Here is a 21,296-nt window from a genome sequence, read left to right on the forward strand (position 1 = left end):
CTCTCCCGGCCCAACAAAGCACTCAAAGGATGGTGTGTTTGATTTAAAAAAGAAAAGGAATGGAATGTCGGGGGTTTAAATGTGCTTGAAGTTTTTGCAAAATTACTTCTTCTCTCTAGAGGATGGGAATGATATGCAAGACCTTTATCAATGAATTTTCTATCTTGGAATATTTGAGGTCTCACTTACCTCTCCACGAAGTATTTTGTGAGGGATACTCATCAAAATTATTCTAGTATTGATGTTCATTGTCTTTAAGAAATTAAGATTTTTATCTTTATGCTTTTTGTAGCATGTGTTATTTGGCCAAATGACCTTTTTTGCCTCCAATCACGAGGTGAATCATGGAGGAGTTGTCACTTTTTTGTAACAGAGGAAATTTGCTACCTCAAGGATGATGGATCCTTGAGAACAAACTATCCCTTCGATACCTCCTCGAACTGGTGCTAAGATGAGCCAGGGGATAACAGAGTTACGCTAGGATGTCAGATACCTAAGAGGCGTCTCTGGATGGCTTTGTAGAGCCTCTACCCTCGGGACGATTGCTCAGATCTGGGACACCAGCGCAGTGCACTGTCATCCTATACGGACGGAGTGCAAAATGCGGACAGAGAATCTAGGATGCACTAACAGAATTTGTAAAATAACTAAACAATGCTAAAATGATTGAAAAGCATGAATCATGAAATAAGATAAGAAAATACTAAGGAGTAAGAAAATCTTACAACAAGCCCACGCTATGAAGCTTCCCGCAAATCGACTTCCTCCTCACGATGATATTCCTACACACATACAAGAGAGGAAAATGTTGGGGTTGTGTTTTTGGAGTTTGCCTAAGTCAGACCCTCGTTTTGGTGTTTCTACCTCCACGAACAACCCAAGAAGCCACAGGAATAATAAAGTGATAAAGATGATTGAAAAGATGCACCAAAAGATTGATAAAATTGTAAAGCGGAAAATCGCGGTCGAACCCTAGTTGTTCTCCCCTCTTCCGACTCCGAGGAGAGAGAAGGGAGGTTCGCTAGGATTCGATGGGTTTTCACTTAGGGGGAAGACTTTACATTGAAAAGAGGGGTTGAAACTCATAAGATTCAATCCTACACAATGTAAGATTGGATGCTAAATGAATTTCAAGGGTTAGGAAAGCAAGGCTACCCTCTTTTGTAAAGAATGTGCATAGAAGAATTAAGCTAAGCATGCATAGAAAGTGACAAAGATTCGCTTATAAACTGAGTTTAGGTTATAGGATGAAGCTGCGGACCTGGAATTAGCAGTAAAATGTCGATACGGCGCTGTCCTGCAAATTTGAGCAAAAGTTGTCGGGACGATGGCGCCCGGCGCCACGGTCCTCCGAAAAATCTGTCAAACGAAGGGGGATCGGTTCGTCTCTGCACAAGGATTCCAGATCTTCAATCTCAGCCGCGTACCTGCAACCTACACATAGAAAAGCGAAGACGATTGGGGGGTTAGGGATTAGGGGTTTGCCTTTAGGTCAAACCCCGGTTTTGGAATTAACCAAGAAATGAGCAAGAGCTGTAAATGTAAATGACTGTAATGTAAACAAGTACTAATACCTTGTTCTAAGGATGTTGGTATCCTTATGTGCGAAGGTTTAGATGTTGTATGTTGTAGTATGTAGTATGTTGTATGTAGCATGTAGTAAGTGATCTCCTCTTCAATGGTTGAATCCTTGCCTTGAATGCAACACTTAGCCTTGAATGGAGACTTGAAATGATCAATTGCTTGAATGCTTGAGTATAGTTTCCACGCTTTGTACCGTCATGTATGTGTTCTCCCCAAATGAGAGAGAAAAATGTAGTTTATATACTTGTCAATTAGGGCTGATAGACTGATTTTCCCGACCTTAGGCCGACCAGGGAAGTATATTTCCAAATTGCAATCAAAAAGACCCGATATCACTTAGGAGACCGGGCCCAAAATAGGACCCAGGGACCAGGGCGCTGGGCGCTCTGGTCCCACCTCCAGGACAGCGGGGTGCAAGGAGGTTCAGGCCAATGGTGCTTGAAAAATGCAATTTTTGGTGTCGTGAGCAAGTTTTGGGGTCTCCATTCAGGTTGCGTGTTGCGTCGCCATCGTGAAGACCGAAATGCAGTCGAAATTGCAAGTGTCGCAATTTTAGGACGCTACAAAAATATATTGGAAAATGAAAGAGAGAGATTAAGGAAACTCCCCTTCCATGAGTGATTGTTGGAAATGTTGGCGTAGAGTGCTTAAGATGTTGCACCAATGGTGATGCTTGTAGAATGCTATCCAAAAATAATCTCCAAGAGATTCAACCTGCAAAATATTATCAACTTTCCAAGAGAATCCTCCAAAATGCCTCCAAAATTGATAAATAAAAGTCCTAGAAGGAAACCTGATGTCGATGGGTGCATATAGAGGTGTTATGATTCCTTCTAGGCCCAGGCGTAACGCTCAAACGACCACTTGCGGACCGTCAAATTTGTGGGATGCTAGTCCTCCATGCAAACGTCTTCACTCCGCGCCACGCCTGTGTCCCCAAAGGTGACAGGTTGGCAGAGTTGGTAATACTTCAGCCAAAGATGAAAGGATGTTTAAGTGGACAAAATGACAAGATGGCGAAGCCCGACCTCTGATGACATGGAGGAAGGCGCCGTTTGCCGCATTAAATGTAAGGGATAATATTTTTTATATTACATTTTGCCCCCACTTTAGCAAGCATGCCTCTACCGAGGGATGCAAAGCTAAAGTAGAGGAAGATATGGAGAAAGAAAAGTTGCGACGAGGAGGTAGATTTTTGTTGATTGGATGAGGTTGCCCCCAACGAGATGATGTTGAGATTTGGTATAGATATTACTATTTGGTACATCTCAAACACGCTAGTTGCAGACTAACATGATGGATGATAAGATAAAGGAAAGGATAAGATAACGTAATAGAAACAAACCTCGTCTTGGAGGAAAGCCTCTGGTTACAGATAGATACAAGATAAGCGGTCATCATTGGTATAAGATACGTCGGTATGGGTAGCAAGATGCATTATGCTAGATGGCCATACTATAGGGCGTGGTATGTCGGTATGGATAACCATACGATATGGCGAGATGATTGCCAGCATGGATAGTGATATGCTAAATGACCATGCGATAGGGCAGATAAGAGATAAATTTGTATGCATGGGTAGTGACACACTAGATTGCCATGCGATAGGGAAAATGAATTTGGTAAGTAGTAGATTGGCCCCTACCAAGGAAAATAAGAAATATAGATCAAGAATGGTTTGGCCCCCATGTAGGCGATCTTTGGAATAGATCCAGTGGCTTTTGCCCCCACCTAAGCGATCTTGAAAAAGAAAAAGATCAAGTGGTTCAGTGCCCACCGAGGCGATCTTGGAAAATAAAAAGATCAAGTGGTTTGGCTCCCACCTAGGTGATCTTGGAAAAGAGAAAGATCGAGTGGTTTGGCCTCCACCTAGGCTAACATGGAAAAGCAACTAGCAAAGGAAACAAATGCAAGAGCTAAAAGATAAAATGCAACTATGATGGTGCCCCCTTAGAATGATATGTGTGGAAGACATGTTATTCTAAGGAGAAGAGCAATTATGGCATGTCAACATAGCGAGATGTTTCTGTGGAATGCCACCAAGAGCAAGTGGCACATAGATATCATCAACATCAAAAGATGCAATGGAAGAGGACAACAGTATCAAAAGGATATATAGTATCATTGTGAGATGGGTGTATCGTCATAGCATCAAATTGCTCGGATTTGAAGAAGACCACATGAAGACAAAGATAGAATAAAAATTTGGGTCAACATGGAAAAAAGAAAAGAATGCCCCAAACGCTTTGCATCGTTCTTGAATGTTGAAAAGAAAGAAATGACAAATAGAAGAAAAAGGTAGACAAATAGAGAAATGTGTACCACAGACAATCCCTTATATCCGAGCACCTACGGAGTAACTCGGGTCCTTCAGGGGAGAACAACAGATAAAGACAGTCAACCTCCCATATCCAAGTACCTACAGAGTAACCTGGGTGGCCTCTAGAAAGAGGGGCAATGACAAATTTGGTAGAAGGTGGGGCCTTATCGATCACGCACACAGAGATAGGCAAAACAATAGGTATTGAGATAGGTAGAGGAAGGGGTGAGGAACATACCTGCGAAGACTTTTGTCATCAGAACTCCAGGACAAGGTCATGCTCGAACTTGCGCTTACGTGGGATAGGAGTATCAAGCCTCCTATCAACTGTAGCAGACTGAAGGACCCTAGGAAAACTCGGATGCTGGAGTGGTGGCGAAACAGGCAGGGCAGATAAAGTTGTGTTGGGCACCACCTATGCGTGCAACATATTAAGTGGTTGGGATAAGGGAGGCATGTCCGACAAAGAAGTCATAAGAGGAGGCTCCAGGAAGGAGTGATGAATACCTGTACCCGCTTGGGGGGGTTGATAAAAAACACCTGAAGCAATAGGGAACGAGACCAAAACATATGTAGAGATGAGAGAAACTGAAGGGATAGGCTCTGAAGCAGCAGCGCTAGGTGTCGAGGCCACACTAGCAAACTGCAAGGCAGTGTCACACTCTCGAGCTTGGGCTTGTCGAAAGCGTTTACGCTCTCGCGCATGCTAGTTTCGACGGAGGTGAGGACAACAAATCGAAGTCGGAGAGGACCCTGAAGCATCATGATCCATAAGAGAGGCCTCTAGAATTGTGTCAAGGATGGGAGAAGGCCCAACCGATGAAACGGGAGGTGCATCCTAGAGAGGCATCACATGCACAACAACGGGCGCCCGACCTCGTTTCACTTGAGGAGCAGTTAGAAGAACAAAGGGTGCTGACATGGGTTGTGAGGAAGGTGCAAACAAAGATGAAGAAACACAAGAAGAGTGCTTCCCTTTATCATAACAAAAGGGTCAAGGAATATCAACCATGATCGGGAGATCGAAGGGAGGGCGGGTTGCAGACTTCGACAGCATGAGTGTCCTTCCCTTGGTCGTACTAGGCGCAATCATAGGAACAACAGACATTGTTGGAGGTTGTGTTATCCTAGGCAGACGTAGACGTCTATTCGAGGGACAAAATCTTAGCCCCAACCCCCAATGATGAGGATACATGAGGCACTGCCTACTCCAAGATCGGAATCAATGGAGGAGGAGTTGATGCAAGAGGTGGTGACGAAACACTAAGTTGTACAAATGTAGGGGCCAACACGCCAGCCTTATATTGATAGTAAGCATGATACATTAGATCATTGCGGGGAATCATGGACCCCACAGGAGTAGTCCAAATGTGGTCCAACAAAAAATCCTCACAGGCGATCAGGGGTCGATATCCAATGTCCTGGATGACATGCATCGTGCCCTCATGGGGGAACTTCAGACATTTGTGGACAATTAAAGGGACCGCCTCCATGGAAATCAGCCAAGGAATGTTGAGCTTAATTCGGAAGAGGTCCAACTCAAGGATGATCATGAACATAAAGGACATCGCCTTAGGCCCTACAAGGATCGTCAAGGTGATACTACCCAAGAGACGGATAGAAAACCCATCATGCATCCTCAAGGTTGCACAACAGTCATCATACGCTGCCCTATGCCAATTGTTCACAAAGAGAGTCTCCTATGTGATAACGTCGACTCTACTCAGTGGGTCAACCATTACTCCTGTGATAGTTTGACCATTCAGCTTGGCAGGGACATAAAGTGGAGCAGGTTCTCCGTAATACGGGGCATCCAGAGGGGTAAATGACAAGGACAAATCAAATACCTTCCCCTTCTGGGCCGGTGTTGAGCTAATGGGGGTGATGGTGACTATATTCACATATGGACCATCATTCGAGGAAGGATTCGATGCAAAGATAAAGTTTTTCGAATGCGGAGGGAAAGGATCAATATAAATCTGCAAGTCATTGTTGGTTTTATCAACAAACTTGTTTGATTTGTGCTTCCATGCATCCACCTTGATTGCACCATGATCAATGTGGTCTTGAACAACATGTCGAAGACGATAACACTGCTCAGTGTCGTGACCAGGCACATGGTGATAATGGCAGAACTTCGATCCATGATCATACCAGCGAGGGTAGGGTCCATTATCAAACAATGGTTTAATCTGTGGAAGGGTGATAAGGTTGTCTTTCAACAACTATTGCATTATGCTTAGGTAAGAGTCATTTAACTTAGTGAAAATTCTATTCTACTATGAGCTTTATCTGGTAGCTGTCGGAGGAACAACCATGACATTAGCCATGCTTTATTCTTTTTAGACCCTTCCGTTGATGTACCTGTAAATGACCCACCACAAGGGTTTGAAGTGGCATCTCTGAACTATGACACAATTTATTGATAACCCATAAGAGCAGAGCACGTGTTTGCAAAGTTCTAATATCGACTAAGAGATAGTTTTTCCCTCAATGTCGACTACATATTGTCGATGAACATTCTCTGCAGGTTGCTATCTTGCAGGGCAAAGGGGATCTTAGTGGAGATAGCTTGATACCTTAAAATGAAATACATGACCTTCTCATTGGGATTTTGCTTACAATGAACAAGGTCAGCAATGGTGACCCTGACACTAATGTTAGCCTGAAATCGCTTGAGGAAAAGGTCCATAAGATGATCAAAGGTACGAATAGAATGGTCAGGTAAGGATCTATACCATTCTAATATTGTCCCCTTTCCATAGAACGAATTCTAGACTATGGTAATCACTACACATAGTCATGAAGGAATCTATATGCACATTCAAATCCCCATCAAAATTGAACCTATCAAACTTTAGGGACGCAACGATAGTCGAAAGGATAATATTCAGGATGGTGATGTCTAGGGGACTCTTCCTGTAATACGCAGGCACAAATGACTGACCAAAAGCAGAGGCTAAGTTCGTTAGTTGCAACTAAAACTGCCCCATGTTCTGTAAGATTGTACTCAGGACATGATTAGAAGGTGGAGGAGGTGGAGGTGGATCATATCCGCCTCCACCTCCATCAAAACCTCTAGAAGGACCAGTACCATTGACATATGTAGTGCTAGTGCTAAGCGTGGATATCTGAGTTGTAGAAAAAGTGAAGGTCAAGCCACTAGACATGTCCATATAACCCAACGGAGTAGTAGAGGCATTGATACCATGAATAGTGGGCCCAGGGTCGACCATATGCACTGTCAAACCAGTTATGTCGACACTCAACTGAGAGCCACAGACATTAGACTGACCATCTTGAGGAGAAGCGTATGCTAGGGGTACATGACTGTTCACAATCATAGACAACGCTCTTAACGTCTCTAGACCTCTCTTATCCAAGATGAGCATATCCCTCAGGGTATTAACTACATTCCCCACTTGGGGGAGAACATTCTCTTGATTAAGAAACCATTCAAAGTCTTTCAGGTTGTCCTCTAAAGAATGGATCCAGTAAAAGCTGATAGTGACAGTGGAATCATGGTCAACAGCGGGAGGAGAAGGCGACAGAGAGTTCGTTAGGGAATTGTTCTGAGAACTAGCAGTTGAAGAGCCACCCATGAAAGCGATACTAAGAGAATGGGAAGTAAGAAACTCATTTGGGCCAGAAGAAGGATCCTTGTTCATCATGTCAGGTAGAGGAGACTGTAACGATTAGGTGGGAAACTCCACCTAGACGACCTCCTAATTACGACTCTTATGGCAGTCTGGGTTGTAAAGCTCATATACAAGCTACACGACATTCAAGACCACACTACACAGACATGGAAAAGTTTGGAGTGATAGAGTCGGAAATGCAAATGCTAAAAGGAAATGCAAAAATATGCGAATGTTTGTGCTTTTTTTTTGACTTTTTGATCTGTTTAGATTTTTCAACTTAAAAAAATAAAAATTAAAAGATTAATTCAACTAGATGAAACAAAAAGTAAATGATGCCAAGACAATCTCAGTTCACGTCGGGTTCACCAAAATGTAATGGAGGAAATTTGCTACCTCAAGGATGATGGATCCTTGAGAACAAACTATCCCTTCGATACCTCCTTGAACTAGTACTAAGATGAGCCAAGGGATAACAGAGTTACGCTAGGATGTCAGACACCTAAGAGGTGTCTTTGGACGACTTTGCAGAGCCTCTGTCCTCGAGATGAGCATGCAGATCTGGGACACCAACATTGCGTGTTGTCGTCCTGTATGGACGAAGTGTAGATTGTAGACGGAGAATCTAGGATGCACTAACAAAATTTGTAAAATGACTAAACAATGCTTATATGACTGAAAAGCATGAATCACGAAATAAGATAATAAAATACTAAAGGAGTAAGAAAATCTCACAACAGGTCCACACTATGAAGCCTCTTGAAACTGGATGTCCTCCTCACGATGATATTCCTACACACATACAAGAGAGGAAAATGTTGAGGTTGTGTTTTTGGATTTTGCCTAAGTCAGAACCCCGTTTTGGTGTTTTCACCTCCACGAACAACCCAAGAAGCCATGGGAATAATAAAGTGATAAAGATAATTGAAAAGATGGAACAAAATATTGATAAAAGATATTGGAAACTGAAAGAGAGAGATTAAGGAAACTCCCCTTCCATGAGCGATTGTTGGAAATGTTGGCATAGAGTCCTTGAGATGTTGCAACAATGGCGATGCTTGTAGAATGCTATCCAAAAATAATCTCCAAGAGCTTCAACTTGCAAAGATTAAAAACTTGCCAAGAGAGTCCTCCAAAATGCCTCTGAAATTGATAGATAAAGGCCCTAGAAGGAAACCTAACATCGATGGGCGCATACAGAGGCATTACGATTCCTTTCGGGCACAGGCGTAACGCTCAAACGACCACCTGCGAACTGTCAGATTCACGGGATGCTAGTGCACCGCGCGGACGTCTCTGCGTCATGCCTGTCTCCCTGAAGGTGACAAGTTGGCGGAGTTGGTAATACTTCAGCCAGAGCTGATAAGGATGGTTTGAGTGGACAAAGGGACAAGATGGCGAAGCCCAACCTTCGATGACATGGAGGAAGGCGCCATTTGTCACATTAAATGTAACAGATAAGATTTTTGACATGACACTTTCTTGCATCATGGTGGCAATCTTGTGTGGTGGATCATGGGTCTGATCTAACTCAACATCTTGTTTGGATCCTCATGAATATTGATAATCATTAATGTTTATGCTTTCAATGGTGCTATTGGGAGATATACCCTGTGGTAGTAGATTATAAATTTAATGCTCCTAGCAACTTGGGTTCTATGTAATGAATTCAATATGATCGAGGTTACATATGATAAAGATGGGACTTTACCTTTTTGATGGATTATTGGTGAGCATGAGACATGGTACTACATGCACAATAAATTGGGCCTTTGTCACCCCAATTTGCACCATCATCGATCTCATGCCATTTGACATACATGAAGGAACTTTTGATTATATTCTCATAGAGTTTTTAAATGGCTTGATCATATGCCATGATCTCGATGCAATCTTTTTTTCTTTTTCCTCTTGCAATTCTTTTCTTATTATGGATCTCTTGATCAAACTACTTTCCCATTAAGTTCAACATTGAATGGCAAGTCTAGTGCACCCTTCCAAGTCCCAATTTTAACACCTTGTTGATGACTCACCAACCTACAAATCCTGCATCCAATGGGTTTGGAACTTTGAATGTCATCCTACTCAAGAGATGGGGAGGTTGCTTGGTGGAATTATGCTATTCAACGCACATCGTGTTTTCTTCACATTTATGATCACCTTCTGACCATCTTTCAACAATGGTCAGTGTTGACTCTAAATTTTGCTTTGGGAACAAACAACCTTATGAGAAATTCAGTGTTGGGGAACCAATTTTGTGCGGGACACACTGAATGACCTCCGGGATTAGGAAGCCAGCTCTTCTTTGAGTTTTGAGGAAAAGGGAAAGAAACAAATACCCTTGAAAAGTAACACCAAAGAATTTGGCGATACACCATATCATTAAGAAACAATGAACCAACAGAAATTAAGAAACGTATAACTTCTATAAGTCCATTCAACCATCTACCAGTTCGGATCAAGAACAATAATCAAAAGCCACAACCAGATTTACTTGAAAAACATATGGAAATATTCATCACGCATTCATCAGATAACAAGTATAGAAACATAATTTAATCAATGAAGTCTTGGATTGAGATATTCCCAAAGTTATCGAAATCTTCAACACCAGAGCACAGAAAAATACCATTAACAACATACTAGAAGAGGCATCATAAAGGCCGTAGGCACAATTTGAATGATCTTCTTCGAGCAGGATCAAAATAGTTTCTTAAAGGCTGAAACAAAAAGAAAATTCCTACTTTGCAAACTGGATTGTTCTTTTTTCTTTTAAGTTCTGAACCCCTTACACAAGGGAAAAAATAGCATTTAAAGAGATCCTCGCTTCTGAAAACAGTTCCCTAAAATGCCAAAATGGCACAACCCCTTCCTAATAGAAAACATGTCGTGTCGCTATGGAAGTCGTACCTGGCAAAACAAACCCTGAAAAATCCACTTTTTGCCCGCAATGGTCTGTAGGTTACCATGAACTGAAAAGATTCTGCTAACCGCGAACGGGCTGCGGAAAAAGACATAACCACAAGAAACTGTTCGCATACTGCGTTAATGAGTGGGCCCACCAAAATACAGTCAGCAGGTATTGTCATTTGTAAACCTCGCGCTACTTCAAAAACTGGACACCAAAACCAAACTGAAGGAGCAACGTTGTGCCACAAAGTGTCCTATGCGCTCTGTCTTGCTGGCTAAAAGGCGATAACAACCGGGTCTGCCGAAATATCTAGACCGGGGAGAAAAAATAAAATGAACATTTCCTGGTGACTAACAGGGGAAATTCTGCCTGTGGAAAAGAAGAACCCAAAATTACTGGCTTCACAGACCATATTTCAGGCCACACTAGGACGAAAAATATCAAAACCCTGTTGCAAAGGCAGCCATTCATCTTCAGAGAGCGTAACTTGCGCCTCCAAATCTTGGAAATATTGATCCAGACAGTTTACTTCATCAAGGGGTAGCGGTATAGGCTCTTCTTGAGCCTGGTTTAGGAGAGCAAAGAGCTGGGCCAGAGGATGCAAAAGACATTCTACCTCATTTACCGAAATGGGACTTCCCAGTCATGATAAGAAGGCTCTATCTTGTTGCACACTTTCAACCTATTGCAAAATCTGCTCAATCCGTAGCACAAAACCATCAGCAGGGAAAGGAGAAGGTAGGCCCAAGGAAACAAATTTCTCAACACGTCGTTTGATGTCTGGTATTGAAAATTGCAAAGGCGCCAGAGCCACTGACAGCTCCATAATTATCCTATGTCGGTTTATGAAGACATTAGTCTTTTTGATTAGTTGTCGACGATCTACAATCCCTTTCTCCCTAAGCTCCTCTTCTTGAGCGGAATAAAGCAACTGGATAAGATCTTGGGCTATTGGGAACTTCAGACCAATGACAAGCATAGAACTATTAATAAGGTGTCCAGCCTCGACACAGAGGGACTGCTCGTCACTAAGAAATTTTAACACCGGCTGCAAGGATGGGTAGTACTGTTTTACTCTTTCCTAATGGGAAACATATAGCTCCGTTAGCATAGTAGAGAAATCTGGAGCAATCTACTACGGAGGTGGGAGACTCAGCAAATGAGATATTTCATTATCTTTCACAATCATCCCCTGCTGGAGCTGCTGGCTTTTGCTTTGTTCAATGGCCATTTGATTTTCCAAAGCTAAGATTTTTGCCTCCCTAGTCCTGACTGACTGCCGCAACTGCAATGCATAATTTTGTTCCTGCTGCAAGAGAGTCTAATTCTGAAACGCGCTTGCCAGATTGTTCAAGGCTAGTTTCTCTCTCCTTCAGCTTGGCCTCGAAACTCATCTTTTCCTCTGACCGTGACACCTGGGCCTCACTCAGTTGATGTGCATAATCCTCTTTGAGAAGGATTTCCTCGTGCAATTGCATCTGAACCTAGGCGACGTCCCTGGAGGCAACTTTCAATCGTTGTATCTCAGAGTCTTTATCCTGCAATTGCTTCAGGGCCACATTTCTTGTCACTTCTTGACCTTTTAGCTGAGAACCTACGTTGTTGGGAGTTGACTGCAACTTTCCTTTTGCTGAATTAGCTTGAGTTAGCATGCTTTGCAGATGATTGATCTCTAATACCCGAGCCTTATCTTCCTTCCTTTGCTGGGAAAGGGAATCATAGAGACTAGCATTTTCTGCTTGGAGCTTTTCTAAACGATGACTTTTCTTGATAAAGTCCATGGATACTACTTTGGAAGTCTCTTCCATCATTCCGACTTTGTCAAATGTCATGGCGCTTCAAAGACTAACGCCCATTGCTTGTAATTCATAATCATCGGGCCTCATCTGAGATTTCGGCTTGTCAATCTTGGGAACTAGATTTGCAAAGTAAAGGCAATCCCTTTGCTCACTGAAATGGGTTTGCAAGCGAGGGCAAGCGCGATGAGCACCTTCCTTCTCCTTCCATTTATTTGTCTTACTCGAACTGACAGTTCTATCATAAACAACCTGCTTCTGGAACCTATCCGGATGATCAATGGCTCGACTTGCAAAAACTGCACTAGGAGGGACTGTAAAAGGGAAATGCAAAAAAGGGGCAGCGAAAGAAGATTGGACCAGATGATTCACAGCAATTGGGGAAAATAACGGGACAAACGGGGAGCCCACCAACGGGAAAGAACTGGTGGATGTCGTGACCATACTCTGGGGGGAAGACTCTTCAAACCCTAGCCTACGTGACACAGGGACTGCTTCCGATGTGGGTGACTAAAAGGATGTAGATATGGAAACCGCGCCCGGGAAAGGAAAGGAAGTTTGCGGGAGCACATCTTGGGGATTAATCAGCATACCTGTCGGGGCCAAAGTAAGAGCAGTAGGGACTGAGGTTTGCATCATGGGTGTGGGGGCAATTGCGAGAACATCCGGAGAATGGGAGAAAGGGATAAAAGGGCGTACCTGATCAACAGAAGGGCGCAGCGGCTGAAGATCTGCAGATGTTACCGTTGATGTATTGAGAACAACCTCTTTTGTACCACTGAGACATGGCTTCTCTTTGAAAGGCCCTCTGAGGACTGCTTCTCAGACCGCCTCTTACTAGACTACGAACGAGGCCTACGAGTTGCACTGTCTAAAGAAAGAGGGATCTTTGGCTCCTTCTCTTGTCCTTCAATATTTATAATACCGATCTCTCACTGGGCAGCTATCTCAGGGGACGAGTCTCCGCGTGAGTAACTGTCACCTGTCTCATCATCAGATTTATTTACTTTGCTCCATTCTTGTTCAAAATGGTCATCCAAGGGTGCATTTCCAAGGCTAGCTCTAAGCTGATTTACTTCCTGATGGTAGACCCAAAAATTTTCCCTTTTCTTTTTGGGCTAGGATAGAGTTTTCATGCCCTCCAACAACATCCGAGGAATTGGCTTCGCGGGGTTGAACCTTTGTATCGGGGAATAAAATTTTAACCATGGGGGATGATCTAAAATAGGAAAATCATCAGGATCCACATATATACTTGGGTCATCTATCCGGGGATTTGTACGTTCCGTCCATGAGTCTCGAGGCTCATGCCTCACAGCGTTTTTCCTTTTGTTTAAGCAGCCGTCAGGGTCGTAACTCCAAGAGTCATCAATCACCACGAAACCCAGCTGCACCATTTTTGAAGTCAGGGTTTCCTCAACTACTTTTCTTCTTACTAAAGTAATTAGACTAATGGCCTTGTTATCCTCAGTAATGGAGGTATCATGCTTCCCAACACCAATCACTTGCTCGACTCTTGCCAGCTGTCTTGCCATTTCCAGAGCTAGGGTTCGGTCGGTTACGTAAGTGGGCAGCCGGAAAGGCTCCTTAGAAAACCCATGCACACGGATGAAAGAAAAGTCAGGGCCTACGAACCAGTCACAAGGAGGGTGTTCATTCTGCATCCAGTTCATTTGAATTGTAAGGACCCACTTGTCCTAACCCTAGTTAAACCAAACTTAAACTCACTGTTTTAATTAAAAATTAAATTAACCATTATTGCACATGCAAAAGCAATGATTATCAACATGCAAGTAATAGATAAGTAACTGAACAACCATGCAACTCATAAATAACATGTAGAAATTAAATGTGCATACAAAAATAACAAACTAAAATTACGCATGAGGACCGAATAGAATGCAAACCATAATTAGTTAAGATGTCGATTTATGTGTGCGCATGCGTAAATCATATGCATGAAATTATTACAAATTAAATTAACATGCAGAAACTCATAATTAAATAATCTACTAGATAATTAAATATGACCATGCATGCATGCGTAAATGAAAACTAATCTAAGAAAGTAAATCATGCATGTTAGTGGGTTAGTATGTTAGTAGTTTTTTCTCTTATTTTCTTTGTTAGTTACATTGCATGGCGACTTCCTGTCGCTTTACATTAGGTTACCTTATAGGTCCTTTTTCATAACTTCTACATGCAACCATTCTAGTATTTATAATGAAATAAAATATACGTCTTTAATTATTACATAAAATTTTATCTGGAATCTCTGACTTTCTCTGTCTCCGGATGTGTCGCCTCTGTTTGACCTGGATAACCTCCTCTCGCAAACTGGATGACAAACATATGACCCAGGCGTTTTATCCGCCCAACCAAATGAAGCATAAGCTTCCCGGTGCTCTTGATAAGCTCTCGTCCCTCGCGACGGGGTATCCTAGCAAGCCGGTACCAACTGGCAGTAAAGGAATCTTGTGTAATCATGTAGAACTAACAACCCATCTTGGTTGAACTAACTACATGTGTTATGGCAGGGAGAAAAATAAATAAATAAATATGATGGCCATCATTACCCTATTGGGGAGGTGAAGAAAATCACCCTTCCCTAGTTAACCCATAAACAAACACTCTCGTTCCATAATCATCCCTCATAGACCGAAAAATAATTAACCCTCCGCGGATTAATGTCAGAATAATATTATTATATGTTTTCTTTATAAATTTTTATAAATTTTCCCTTTATAATATAATTTCCTCAAATCAAAATTAAATTTTAATATTTTCAATAATTCTAAATTAAGAATCTCTATTTAAGTTAATATAATATTTAAAATCAATTCCTAATATATATATATATATATATATATATATATATATATATATATATATATATATATATATATATATATATATATATATATATATATATATATTTATTGTTTTTATTCTTTTCTTAAAAATTCTTAAATCAATCTTGAAGTTCGAATTTACCACTATCAAGACTTTGCAAATATAGTCGTAATGTTTTAGTCTTTTCTTAAAAACCCAGATCCCAATTTCTCTGAAATTTTCACAGTAGTTAGAAATATTTAAAATGAAAAACCCCAGTAAATTTTCTTAAAACCCAGTTTCTACTTTTTAAGATACATCAAGAAGAAGGCATTGATAACACAACTGACACATCAAACAAACTAGCATTAAATCTAGACAATATCCAATTACTCTCAGCAACAAAACAATACCAGTCAATTGATTTCATAGATAGAAGTCTTGTGGTAAAGAAGAGATTAAAAACCCACCTCTAACAAATTTATTCCCTGTACTTAAATTTTTAATCAAAAATTATGACAAAAGGGATAATTTTTAAAGGAAAAGATCAAATTAAGACTCAAATAAAATATGTAAAATAAATGAACCTGGCTATGAGAAAGAAGAATCGCAGGCGTTTCCCCAATTTCAGACAATCTCTTCAATCTACCTTGTCGACTTCATAGAAATCACACGAATCAAGAAGCTCAAAAGGAATTGGAATGAATCAAATAAGAGATTTATCCCTATATTTATAAATATTAAATTCTCTAAAAATAAAATTTAATTGATTGCATGATTAAGTTCTAAAAATAAAACCAACTTTTTAATTATAAAATGCATGATTAGAACTCACAAAATAATTCTTAAATTAAATCACAAATTTGTTAGCATGATTTTAAAGATTTAGTTTTAAAGAAAACAATCTACTAATTTAATTATTTAGTTTTCATCATGCCTTGCATGTCGTCTATATTTTTAGTACATAATTTTCCCTAAATTTAGTATCTTACTATTTACTCATGCATTGTATCTTGCATGTTGAAAGTATAATTTATAATCTTGATTATACATATATATTTAAATTATTTTATTAATTAATATTTCAATAAATTCTTGAATTAATCCCTTTTTTTTTTCTAAAATTAGTCCTCTAATTATTTACAAGATGTTATCTCTTTAAATAGCTTTTATTTAATTTATAATTTAATTATCAAATAACTTATATTTTTTAATTACTCACTTTTAAATAATTATATTATAATTAATTTCTAGCTTGATTGTAATATTAAATACTTGCATATTTAATAATTTATCCTTATTATTATTTTATTATTTTATCATTTTATATTAAACTCCCTAATTTAATTTACTAATTGCTTATCTAATTGGGTACTTTGCACAAGGTTCCAATACTTAGGTTGCTACTGGCAAGCTAGAAAAACCCCTCCTCGGTCATATGTCTGCCTTCGACGATTAACCTGCAACTTACTCCAACTCAACAAAAGGTCATCAAATCACGATAATAAAATGCATTATTCATATTATCAAGTTTAAAATCTAATTAAAGCATTAATATCATTAATGATCATAATTGAAAATAATAATTTATCATTATTAAATAACGATATTATAAAATAACTGACCATCATTAATATCATTAAACCACAAAATACCATCTAACATCATGAAAAAGCTAATCAAATAATTATGTGCAAAATGTAAACAGTATAAGTATCTGGCATAGTAAAGTAAATCTAACTAGGGTCTAAGTCGGGTCGTGACATGAATTTGCGAGAAATGGGCTAGAGGCTCGTCGGGAATCACTCCAAAATCTTTGAGCACGGGGGCCAAGAACGAATCTGAAAACTGGTATGAATCATAAGAGGCCAACAACAGAGGTGTCCAACAAGACACCGACATTACACTTCCTGCCTCATCATAAGTGGCCAAGTGCATGAACTGTGCGAAGAAAGCTTCATTTTGATGCAGGAGCAGATGCACCAACACTGAAGAGAATCTGAAGCGTCGCAATTGTTGAAACTTGGATAATTGCTTAACCATGGCCTTAGCAACAGTCACAGAGAAGTCGAAATGGAAAGGTTCTCTTTGCTTCCTGCATTTAAAAAGAAAACCTATGATGGAAGTTGTGATATCACGGTCACTATCATGACCACATAGCCATGTCAGGGTAGACGAGATATCTCTGAGGTCATTTTGCTTCAGATCACTATAAGACAAAGGGAACTTCGGAAGCCCTGCTGACAAACTTCGGTTGAGGGCATTCTGGCAGAAAATTAACGCATTCCTCCTAGTGCTCTAGAATTCCTCCATGGATTTTTCTAAGAAAACCTCAATGTTTTCAAGGATTGGGGAGCATAGCATTTCCCTTATGGCCTCTGGAGATATGATCAATTTTAGGTGTGAGCCCTTGACAGAACACAGGACCAAAAGATTATGCGCAAGCGGCCACGAGTTCGAGGCAATAAGGAACTGCGGGGACCAAAGACTGAGGAGCGCCACTCTTCCAGAAACGCATCGCTACGAAATGAGGATCATTTATGTGATGCAGCATCCTCAAACAAGCAGCCTCTCTAAGGCTTTTGGGCTACCTTTGGACCTCAGGCTCATAGATATTTTCTAAAGAATCCAGAACAACCAACGAATTTTGGGTCGTTGCTTTATTTTTGGCTTTCGTCTTTGGGTACTCCTTTGGGGGAATAGCGTGTGAGGAGTAAGATAGTTCTTCAAACACATTAACCCAGAAACCTCTGTGAGCAGCCCTCATGGACGAAGCCTTAGGATCCATATAAGTTGACAATCTTCCTTTCCCTTTTGCTCGAAAACTAGGAATGAGATGTGAGAAATTGCACGTCTTCCTCTGGCCTCCCTTAATAATAACAAAACAAAACAGATTGGTGACCAGGAGAACCTTTGAACTTTAAATGCATGACATGCCTTGTTTCTTGTGAAAACTAAGGATCAGCTAATACACGCGCCAACTCAAAATGTTGTTTCCATCATTCCCACTTTCCTAAAAAAATATTTGGTTGCTTAGACATTCCTCGGGAAACGTTTCTTGGGCAAAATATTTCTTTGATCGAGAGGATCAGTAAAAAATAAAGACCGCGCGAGCTGAAATAGGCTGGCGGAGCTTTCACATTTAAAGGCGGCGTACCTGAATGTACGTATGGCTCTTTGTTTGCATTCATTCCTCTCCTTGAGGTGACTGACGGGATGTCGGGATCTTAAAAATAATCCCATTCGCATGACACAAATTAATAGAGGCGTGACAGAGACATTGGAATTAGGGAAAGGGTAAGCTCTAGTTGCCAATCGCTTACCTGCTAAGATTTTTGCTATAAATATGTCTTTTCAGACATTTTTTCACCACAACGCGAGCTCTAACGGCAGAGTTTCTGAAGAAATGGATACTCCAGTTCGGCTTGTCAGCAGGAAGGCACAAGTCGCTTTCTTGGGGAACATATTAGATCGGAGGATGCAAGGGATGATGCAAAGGAAGAACCTATTAATAATTGCCGCCATCAAATGGATACTTGGTGAAAATTTCATTGGTAATCCAGACCGATACCGAGTAAATACGGATATCTGCTCGTGTTTCGTGGTTTCTTTGCTGGATTGCAGTTAGCCCGGGTTACTAACGACGCAACTAACTCTAGCGTTTTTTCCTGCAGACTACTTGGGTGGCCTTGAAGATGTAGTCGCGTACCATGTTCCTTTTCTAGGACTCCCTGTGGCATTCGACTTGGAGTGGTTCATCTCGCAGAATGAGGAAGTGAAGTGGCATCCACTCCTGAGTGGTTTGAAAACTATGACGTTGTCTTTCCATAGGTATCGCGCTAAGCTTGCTACAGAATTCCTCCTGTGAGTCCATATGATAGTCCCCATTCCGGAAGGCACGGATTGGTATACTGGGTTCAGGGACTACATTTTCCCAACAATCGTGGTGCCGAATCAGCAGCCTAACCTAGTAGTTATATTCATGCATGGGGAGACTGAGAGTTCCTCTGACTCAGAATGGCCACTGGAAGAAGGGGACTCCGACACTGAAGAGGAAGACACTGAAGATAGCCTCTGAAAAGAGTGCCTGTGTCTGAACCGCCAAATGTAAACAAAAGTGAGGCCGAGGGCCCACACACTTTGTAACAAAAAGTATAAGAAAGTCTTAATATAATGATATTACTTTTCTCTTATCTAACTTCCTCTTTTGATGCTTGCTAGGCTGGAAATAATTAAAATAAATACACACCACACATATGCACATAATGTACACTATTTACTTGACAAGGGAAGGGAACCCTTAATGAAAAGGCTTGAGGTGAAAACCGTTAACCGAGATGGAGAGGGGATCTCCATTCATATCTTCTAACTCGAAAGCATTGAAACCCTTGCATCCTATGATGTGGAAAGGACCCTCCCATAGGCAGTCGAATTTGGCTTGCTGACCTGGTTTCGCCATCCTTTCGTTGTACTTCAGAACAAGGTCTCTGAGGGCGAAAATCACATCAGAACTCTTTTTACTGTCAAACCACCTTTTTACGACCTCTTGTCTGTCTTGGAGAGTTGTGAAAGAAGTCTCCCTTGCTTCCTCTAGCTCCATAATCTCTGCTAACCTTATAGCCATTGGACCATTTTCGGCGATATCCATGGATTTTAGTAACTGCAACGTTGGAATTTCCAGTGACAAGGGGAAAAGTGCATCTTTCCCGTATACCAGCTTGTATGGGGAGTTTTTTAGAATCTATTTGGATGTTATACGGTCTGCCCATAGTGCGCTCCTCAAGTGATGGTGTCATTCCCTCTTATATTCCATGCCTATCCTCTTAATAAGTTGGATCAGGTTCTTATTAGTAGATTCGGCAAGACCATTCCCTTGAGGGTAGTAGTTAGAGGAGGTCTTGAGGTAAATACCTCTGCTAAGAGCGAACTGTGTGATTCGCGAGCCTACGAAGGCGCACGCGTTGTCTGATATAACGGTTTTTGGGGGATCGTACCGACAAGTCAGATCTTCTAGGAAAGCAACACTTCGCCTTCGGATGAGTTTTGCATAGGGACAACCTCAGACCATCTGGTGAAATAGTCGGTAGCGGTTAGGATCCATTTATGTCCAACCGAACTTAGAGGATTGATCATCCCGACAAAATCGAGGCCCCATTGAGCGAAGGGCTCTTCCATTGACACTAGCCTAAGTGGCATGGCCACTTTCTTACCTCTCCCCATATAATATTGGCATTCTTTACATCCTCTTACTAGTACGTGTACATCTTTGAACATGGATGGCCAAAAGTATCTGGCTTGGGTAATTTTGATAGCGGTCGTGGGTGCGGAGAAATGGCCTCCTGAGGGGCCGTAGTGAAATTCTTGGAGAATTTTATCAGCCTAGCTCCCATCCACACATCTGAGCAGAACTCCATCGAAATTCCTTTTGAAAAGAATTCCACTTATTAGACGAAAACCGATGTTTTGGAGTCGATAGAATCTTCTCTTAGCCAGGGGAAGATTTTTGGGAAAGATCCATGTCTTCATGAAATGTTTCCTTTTTTCAATCCAACTATCGTTGGGGGTGTCAGGCATAAACATAACCATCTCTTCTGCGATGGCTTCAAAACCATGAGGTTCACTATCCTGTACTATATACTCACACAAGCCTCTCCCGCAGACCAACTTGGTAGGCGTAATATCAACATCATATTCTAAAATCTTAGTGATCCAATTCGCCCTTTTTTTTTATGTCACCGTCCATGATGTACTCCCTCACTGCAAGATGAGCTACATACACCATGGTCTTATTGCAGGCAATGAAATGTCTAAATTTTTTCAGTCCTTTTACAGCAGCTAAGGCTTGCTTTTCCACAAAGTTGTAGCGGAGCTCATAATCTTTGAGAGTCTTTGAATGGAAAGCTATGGGGTGTTCTCCTCCCTTTCGTGTGTCCTTTTGAGTTAACACCATGGCGATACTATGCTAACCAGAATAGACATACATTATGAAACCCTTGGACATGTCTGGATTAGATAACACTGGGGCTGAACAGATGGCATGTTTTATTCGGTCGAAGGCATTTTTGGCTTCAGCAGTCCATTTGAAATGTATATCTTTTTTAAGCATGAGGGTGATGGGTCTTATTATTCCAGCGAAGTTGGAGATGAAGCGACCGACAAAATTGACCTTTCCCAGGAAATATTGCACTCCCTTTTTGTTGATCGGAAGGGGGAGC

This window comes from Cryptomeria japonica, chromosome 11, assembly GCF_030272615.1.
Source record: "Cryptomeria japonica chromosome 11, Sugi_1.0, whole genome shotgun sequence".
NCBI classification, from domain to species: domain Eukaryota; kingdom Viridiplantae; phylum Streptophyta; class Pinopsida; order Cupressales; family Cupressaceae; genus Cryptomeria; species Cryptomeria japonica.